This window comes from Arvicanthis niloticus, chromosome X, assembly GCF_011762505.2.
Source record: "Arvicanthis niloticus isolate mArvNil1 chromosome X, mArvNil1.pat.X, whole genome shotgun sequence".
Taxonomy (NCBI): domain Eukaryota; kingdom Metazoa; phylum Chordata; class Mammalia; order Rodentia; family Muridae; genus Arvicanthis; species Arvicanthis niloticus.
In genome coordinates, this window is record NC_047679.1 from 92,922,372 (window position 1) to 92,931,184 (window position 8,813).

Consider the following 8,813-nt stretch of genomic DNA (forward strand, 5'->3'; position numbering starts at 1 on the left):
ATCTGATTATAAAACAAAACAGAACACTGGACAAATGGGGAGAGTCAGTGGTTAAGGACCCCAGAGACCTGCCTAACAACCTAGATTCCACACAGTGGAAAGAGAGTGAGTAGAAATTTCGGGGACCTAAAGGACCACAGGACTGTGCACATGTTGTAGCAAGCAGGAGCTCAAGGCAGCTGCCCGCGAGGGCACACACACACATACACACACAAGCATTGATGCACAACCACACACACACAGAGAGAGAGAGAGAGAGAGAGAGAGAGAGAGAGAGAGAGAGAGAGAGAGAGAGAGAGAGAAACACACACACTCCTGGGAAAGGTAAAAACGTAGGAAGAGTGTTAGCTCGGTGATTAGGAACACTGGGCTGTTCCCTCAGAGAACACAGATTGATTCCCAGCACTTGGCGCCCAAGCATCTCTATGTCCTGGTGCCAGGGGAATCGAGCCCTGTTCTGGACTGCACGGGCTTAGGACACGCACTTGAGTCACAGCCAACAGGGAGACAAAATAAGCAAAAATGTGAAGGAGACATCAAAACCAGAAGAAATAAATTCAGAAAAAAAGCGAATAGTAGTATTTAGAGCCCAGTAGTAATGACCAGGATTTCCCTAGTACACACCAGAGAGTACATGTGAGGAGCCGGTAGAAAAGCTTGTGTCATGAGTAAGTTCTTGGATGTTTTCCAGCCCTTGCAATTAGTGAAAATGCCCCTTGGGGGCAGAGTGGCAGGCATGGGATAGCTGCTTTCCCGCCCCTCCCTGGTGGCTGGAGGCGTGGCGGGGATTGGCTGGCATAAGGTGAACTCTACCCACTGAGCCTTGGCAACAGTGCAGGAAGCACGGTGATTGGAGGACGCCTCTAGGGACATGTTGGGAGCACGAGGCTAGTCCAGGGAAGAGACACCTCAGCATGTGGCTCACCTTGCTTTGAGGTGCTGGGAATCCCACAGGAGGTGGCAAGAGGATGACAAACCTTGAAGGTAACCAGTTCTTTCTAGTTTGAAAGTAGCAGCGCGGCCCCTCTCCCTGCTCGGGTCCCCACTAGTCTGAAAGGCTGCTGCCCGGGAGAGCTCGGCATCCATCACCCATCGCACGGGTGTAACAAGGGCTTCAAAATGGCGCCTGCTGCCTTGCAGCTTTCCAGAGAGGGCTCGCGCTCAGCCTCCTGACTCCCTCACTTGAGGAGGGGGGCTTTCGTCCTTTCTGGCCCAGCGCCTCTCTACCACATGCATCCCTGGGTTCTAGAAGGGAGCCTTTCAAATGTCGAAATGTCGCGGGGATTAATGGTTGTTGGAAGGGGCACAGAGTAAAGAGGCCCCTCCTTTGAGTGAAGTCAAGGGGCATGCTGAGCGCCCTTTCCACAGCATCACATAGCTGGAGCCCCGGGCTGGGCTTCCAGGGATCTGAGAAGGCCAGCAAGGTATTGCAAGGATAATTGTTTGCCGTTTGTAGCAACTGTGATTAGCCCTGCCCACATGTTGATTCCAGTTTTCTCCTCTGCCATGGTCCAAACCACTGCCACTAACTGAGCAACCATTTCTCCAGGCTGCTTTGTCTTCACCCTGCCTTTTCCCTCCATCCCTCCTCTCTGATCCTCCAAGGGAACTTTGTTTACAATAACTTCAGCCAGGGGAAATAGGAGAAAGTGTGTGTGTGTCTGTGTGTGTGTGTGTGTGTGTGTGTGTGTGTGTGCAAGCTTGTGTGCTTGTGTGTGTGTTTGTATGTGTTGCTCATGTGCCTTTGCTTGTTTCTGTGTGTGTGTGTGTGTGTGTGTGTGTGTGTGTGTTTGGGTGTGTGTGCAAGCTTGGTGCATGTGTGTGTGTTTGTATGTGTTGCTCATGTGCCTTTGCTTGTTTCTGTGTGTGTGTGTGTGAGAGAGAGAGAGACACAGAGAGAGAGACACACACAGAGAGAGAGAGAGAGAGAGAGAGAGAGAGAGAGAGAGAGAGAGAGAGAAATGGGATAAAACAGGGGCAAAGAAGACAGGCTACAGAAACAGGAGGATCCTTACATGGGTGTGAGGGAGTAAGAGAAAACACAGAAGATGGAATATGGGTGGGCACAGAACTCCAAAGAGGTAGACACAGAAAGAACCACAAACAGATATGAGGAGAGGGTACTGAGCATGGTAGCATGCAAATTGAGTCTCAGCACTGTGGAGACAGAGACAAGTGCATATCTGTGTGTATAAGCCCACTGTGAGGTTTTACACGGAGAAACTCCATCTCATTAAATGAAAACTAAAAGCAAAATCGAAAGAAAGAAAGAAAGACAGACAGACAGACAAAGGAATGAGTAGAGGTACAGAGGATTCAGCCCAATGAGAACAGAGCTGTGCTACAGATTAGAAGGGCATTGTGAAGTCCTAGCAACAACAGTTAATCTTGTCTCCAAAGAAGTGTGCCAGAAAATAAAATTTTAAATTTTCTGTGAGCATGGTACTGGTTTTCAGACAAGGTCTCACCCCCAGGTTGTCTTCCATCGGGTCATGAACCGTGAGAGAACCAAGATGCAAGGCTGGGGCTGTCTTTGTTGGTTGGATTCTCTCCTCGGTATCAAATTGAGTGCTCTGTGAAACCTAGTCAAGCACTCTAATAAAAAAGTTAAAGCTCCCCACTTCTGAACCAACTAAGACCTTTGGTGGCTTTTCTGTGTAGGCAGATTCTGTATACAGATCATGGAGGTTTAGCACAGGCTGGCCCGCAATTTTCTATATTGCTGTTGTCTGCCTCTAAGTGCCAGCCACCATCCCAAGTTTGTTGTTTACTGTGCTGTGGTTTGTCCTGCTATGAAATGATTCATATGCCATGCCTGGGTCACGGATAGGATCACTTACTAAGTACTTTTTACAGGCCACATGGAGAAATATGAGCAAACCTTTTTGTGTCTTAAGTTACCAGATAGCAAGACTTTAGGGGATGATTATATGCTCACTGTGGACTTAACATAATTTCTTTTTACTCTGCAAGAATTTCTTGTGTGTGGCCAGGCAGTGGTGGCGCATGCCTTTAATCCTAGCACTTGGGAGGCAGAGGCAGGTGGATTTCTGAGTTCGAGGCCAGCCTGGTCTACAGAGTGAGTTCCAGGACAGCCAGGGCTACACAGAGAAACCCTGTCTCAAAAAACCAAAAAAAAAAAAAAAAAAAAAAAGAAGAAGAAGAAGAAGAATTTCTTGTGTGTGTGTCTGATGATGGAGTTGTGGCTATATCTCTGTGTGTTTATGTTTGAATGTGCACACATTCATGTGTTTGTGTAGGTGTGCTTTTAGGTGTGTGCACTTACATGTGGAGGCTAAAAGTTAACTCTGACTGTTGTTCATCATGGGTCCCCCTCATGTCTGCTGAGACCAGTCTCTCATAGGGACCCAGGGCTTAGAAGTCCAGCCAGGGTGGGTGACCACTACCTCTTCCCAGGGAGTCTCTGAACTCTGCCTCCCCAGCCCTGAGATTGCTGTTATAAACCACTGTGATCCTCATATTCTTTCCATGTGTTGTTTCTTTTGGTATGGAGTCAGATGTCATGTGGCATGCTGTGGTGCATATATGAGTGTGGCTTAGAAGACAAGGTGCAGGAGTTGGTTCATTCCTTTCACCATGTGAGATTCCCAGGGATCCAACTTAGGTGGACAAGCAGGACAGCAGGTGCATTTACTCACTGAGCCATGTGACTGGCCCACAAGTTTGTGGTTTCTGCAGGGAATCTGGACATCTAATTCAAGTCCTAAAGCGTTTATGGAAAGATTTTATCAACTGCTACGTATCTCCTGTTCAAAGAACAGGAAAAAAAGAAACATAAGTATTTCCTGTACTGTTTTCTAACCTAATTAGCAATATATTACAGCAGGGTATAGAGAGAGAGAAAAAAATAAAGGAACCACTTGGTAGGGGAAAATTAAAGGAATATCTTTGGTAAAAGATATTTTCAGGTAATACATTTGAAAGACTTTACTCTTCTTTCATTTATACTTTGGGAGGAAAGCATTCTTATCCTATAATTCATTTTCATACATTTAGGTTTAAAGGGTGCTATCTTAGTTTATTAGTTGATTAATTAATTTTTTGACTTTTTTTGATCCAAGTTCTCATAGAGTTTTCAAAACTGTTCCAAAATAATACTGTTGTGTGACTAGGCTGCCCCCAAATCCCGTATGTCCCGAGCCTGGCCTCAAAATACAATCTCTCTGCTTTAGCGTTTTAAGTCGTGAAATCAGAAATACAAACCACCATGCAAAGCTCATTCACAAGTGTAATAATTTCATTTGTTTGGAGTGGATTTTAAGGAAGAGTCCCCTTTAGAACACACTAGATTTTAAGACACCCATTGTGGCTGAGGATGACAACAAATTGCTCATTCTGCTTTTAACAAATGCTGGCATTTTAAATATGCACTGCCCTACCCGGAGCATTCATCAGTGTGATGCAAACTGTTTTGAAAAATCCCAAGGACCTGACTTATGGAATGGAATGGAATATGAAGTGACTGTTGGCTAGGCTGAGCGCTAGCACATATGTAGTGCAAGCAGGAGAAACTGAGTTTAATCCACAGGAAAATGCACAGAAACCTAGTATCATGAAAGATTTGGTGGCTCGCAAATGCAATATGCCTAGGACAGGAAGATTTCTTTGCAGGGAACCCTCAGCTATTACACAATTTCAAGGGCAGACTAGCATACAACAAAAACCTAAGTAACTAGTGGACTTCAAAAATATATTTTTTCTTTTATGTTGAATGTGAAGTATATTTTAGATGAAAAATTCCTCCTGATTTGGTTTAATTGCTGTTTACAATTGCAAAATTGTAGTCCAGACTCTATGCTACTTGATGGAAACATAAAGTTATATACTATTTATTCTGCTTGTGACACCGTATGGAGATTTTTGATCTGATTATAAAACAAAACAGAACACTGGACAAATGGGGAGAGTCAGTGGTTAAGGACCCCAGAGACCTGCCTAACAACCTAGATTCCACACAGTGGAAAGAGAGTGAGTAGAAATTTCGGGGACCTAAAGGACCACAGGACTGTGCACATGTTGTAGCAAGCAGGAGCTCAAGGCAGCTGCCCGCGAGGGCACACACACACATACACACACAAGCATTGATGCACAACCACACACACAGAGAGAGAGAGAGAGAGAGAGAGAGAGAGAGAGAGAGAGAGAGAGAGAGAGAGAGAGAGAAACACACACACTCCTGGGAAAGGTAAAAACGTAGGAAGAGTGTTAGCTCGGTGATTAGGAACACTGGGCTGTTCCCTCAGAGAACACAGATTGATTCCCAGCACTTGGCGCCCAAGCATCTCTATGTCCTGGTGCCAGGGGAATCGAGCCCTGTTCTGGACTGCACGGGCTTAGGACACGCACTTGAGTCACAGCCAACAGGGAGACAAAATAAGCAAAAATGTGAAGGAGACATCAAAACCAGAAGAAATAAATTCAGAAAAAAAGCGAATAGTAGTATTTAGAGCCCAGTAGTAATGACCAGGATTTCCCTAGTACACACCAGAGAGTACATGTGAGGAGCCGGTAGAAAAGCTTGTGTCATGAGTAAGTTCTTGGATGTTTTCCAGCCCTTGCAATTAGTGAAAATGCCCCTTGGGGGCAGAGTGGCAGGCATGGGATAGCTGCTTTCCCGCCCCTCCCTGGTGGCTGGAGGCGTGGCGGGGATTGGCTGGCATAAGGTGAACTCTACCCACTGAGCCTTGGCAACAGTGCAGGAAGCACGGTGATTGGAGGACGCCTCTAGGGACATGTTGGGAGCACGAGGCTAGTCCAGGGAAGAGACACCTCAGCATGTGGCTCACCTTGCTTTGAGGTGCTGGGAATCCCACAGGAGGTGGCAAGAGGATGACAAACCTTGAAGGTAACCAGTTCTTTCTAGTTTGAAAGTAGCAGCGCGGCCCCTCTCCCTGCTCGGGTCCCCACTAGTCTGAAAGGCTGCTGCCCGGGAGAGCTCGGCATCCATCACCCATCGCACGGGTGTAACAAGGGCTTCAAAATGGCGCCTGCTGCCTTGCAGCTTTCCAGAGAGGGCTCGCGCTCAGCCTCCTGACTCCCTCACTTGAGGAGGGGGGCTTTCGTCCTTTCTGGCCCAGCGCCTCTCTACCACATGCATCCCTGGGTTCTAGAAGGGAGCCTTTCAAATGTCGAAATGTCGCGGGGAATTAATGGTTGTTGGAAGGGGCACAGAGTAAAGAGGCCCCTCCTTTGAGTGAAGTCAAGGGGCATGCTGAGCGCCCTTTCCACAGCATCACATAGCTGGAGCCCCGGGCTGGGCTTCCAGGGATCTGAGAAGGCCAGCAAGGTATTGCAAGGATAATTGTTTGCCGTTTGTAGCAACTGTGATTAGCCCTGCCCACATGTTGATTCCAGTTTTCTCCTCTGCCATGGTCCAAACCACTGCCACTAACTGAGCAACCATTTCTCCAGGCTGCTTTGTCTTCACCCTGCCTTTTCCCTCCATCCCTCCTCTCTGATCCTCCAAGGGAACTTTGTTTACAATAACTTCAGCCAGGGGAAATAGGAGAAAGTGTGTGTGTGTCTGTGTGTGTGTGTGTGTGTGTGTGTGTGTGTGTGTTTGCGTGTGTGTGCAAGCTTGTGTGCTTGTGTGTGTGTTTGTATGTGTTGCTCATGTGCCTTTGCTTGTTTCTGTGTGTGTGTGTGAGAGAGAGAGAGAGACACAGAGAGAGAGACAGAGAGAGAGACACACACAGAGAGAGAGAGAGAGAGAGAGAGAGAGAGAGAGAGAGAGAGAGAGAGAGAGAGAGAAATGGGATAAAACAGGGGCAAAGAAGACAGGCTACAGAAACAGGAGGATCCTTACATGGGTGTGAGGGAGTAAGAGAAAACACAGAAGATGGAATATGGGTGGGCACAGAACTCCAAAGAGGTAGACACAGAAAGAACCACAAACAGAAATGAGGAGAGGGTACTGAGCATGGTAGCATGCAAATTGAGTCTCAGCACTGTGGAGACAGAGACAAGTGCATATCTGTGTGTATAAGCCCACTGTGAGGTTTTACACGGAGAAACTCCATCTCATTGAGTGAAAACTAAAAGCAAAATCAAAAAAAAAAAGAAAGAAAGAAAGAAAGGCAAAGGAATGAGTAGAGGTACAGAGGATTCAGCCCAATGAGAACAGAGCTGTGCTACAGATTAGAAGGGCATTGTGAAGTCTTAGCAACAACAGGTAATCTTGTCTCCAAAGAAGTGTGCCAGAAAGTAAAATTTTAAATTTTCTGTGAGCATGGTACTGGTTTTCAGACAAGGTCTCACCCCCAGGTTGTCTTCCATCGGGTCATGAACCGTGAGAGAACCAAGATGCAAGGCTGGGGCTGTCTTTGTTGGTTGGATTCTCTCCTCAGTATCAAATTGAGTGCTCTGTGAAACCTAGTCAAGCACTCTAATAAAAAAGTTAAAGCTCCCCACTTCTGAACCAACTAAGACCTTTGGTGGCTTTTCTGTGTAGGCAGATTCTGTATACAGATCATGGAGGTTTAGCACAGGCTGGCCCGCAATTTTCTATATTGCTGTTGTCTGCCTCTAAGTGCCAGCCACCATCCCAAGTTTGTTGTTCACTTTGCTGTGGTTTGTCCTGCTATGAAATGATTCATATGCCATGCCTGGGTCACGGATAGGATCACTTACTAAGTACTTTTTACAGGCCACATGGAGAAATATGAGCAAACATTTTTGTGTCTAAAGTTACCCCATAGCAAGACTTTAGGGGATGATTATATGCTCACTGTGGACTTAACATAATTTCTTTTTACTCTGCAAGAATTTCTTGTGTGTGGCCAGGCAGTGGTGGCACATGCCTTTAATCCTAGCACTTGGGAGGCAGAGGCAGGTGGATTTCTGAGTTCAAGGCCAGCCTGGTCTACAGAGTGAGTTCCAGGACAGCCAGGGTTACACAGAGAAACCCTGTCTCAAAAAACAAAAAAAACAAAAAAAAAAAAAAAAGAAGAAGAAGAAGAAGAAGAATTTCTTGTGTGTGTGTCTGATGATGGAGTTGTGGCTATATCTCTGTGTGTTTATGTTTGAATGTGCACACATTCATGTGTTTGTGTAGGTGTGCTTTTAGGTGTGTGCACTTACATGTGGAGGCTAAAAGTTAACTCTGACTGTTGTTCATCATGGGTCCCCCTCATGTCTGCTGAGACCAGTCTCTCATAGGGACCCAGGGCTTAGAAGTCCAGCCAGGGTGGGTGACCACTACCTCTTCCCAGGGAGTCTCTGAACTCTGCCTCCCCAGCCCTGGGATTGCTGTTATAAACCACTGTGATCCTCATATTCTTTCCATGTGTTGTTTCTTTTGGTATGGAGTCAGATGTCATGTGGCATGCTGTGGTGCATATATGAGTGTGGCTTAGAAGACAAGGTGCAGGAGTTGGTTCATTCCTTTCACCATGTGAGATTCCCAGGGATCCAACTTAGGTGGACAAGCAGGACAGCAGGTGCATTTACTCACTGAGCCATGTGACTGGCCCACAAGTTTGTGGTTTCTGCAGGGAATCTGGACATCTAATTCAAGTCCTAAAGCGTTTATGGAAAGATTTTATCAACTGCTACGTATCTCCTGTTCAAAGAACAGGAAAAAAAGAAACATAAGTATTTCCTGTACTGTTTTCTAATCTAATTAGCAATATATTACAGCAGGGTATAGAGAGAGAAAAAAAATAAAGGAACCACTTGGTAGGGGATTATTAAAGGAATATCTTTGGTAAAAGATATTTTCAGGTAATACATTTGAAAGACTTTACTCTTCTTTCATTTATACTTTGGGAGGAAAGCATTCTTATCCTATAATT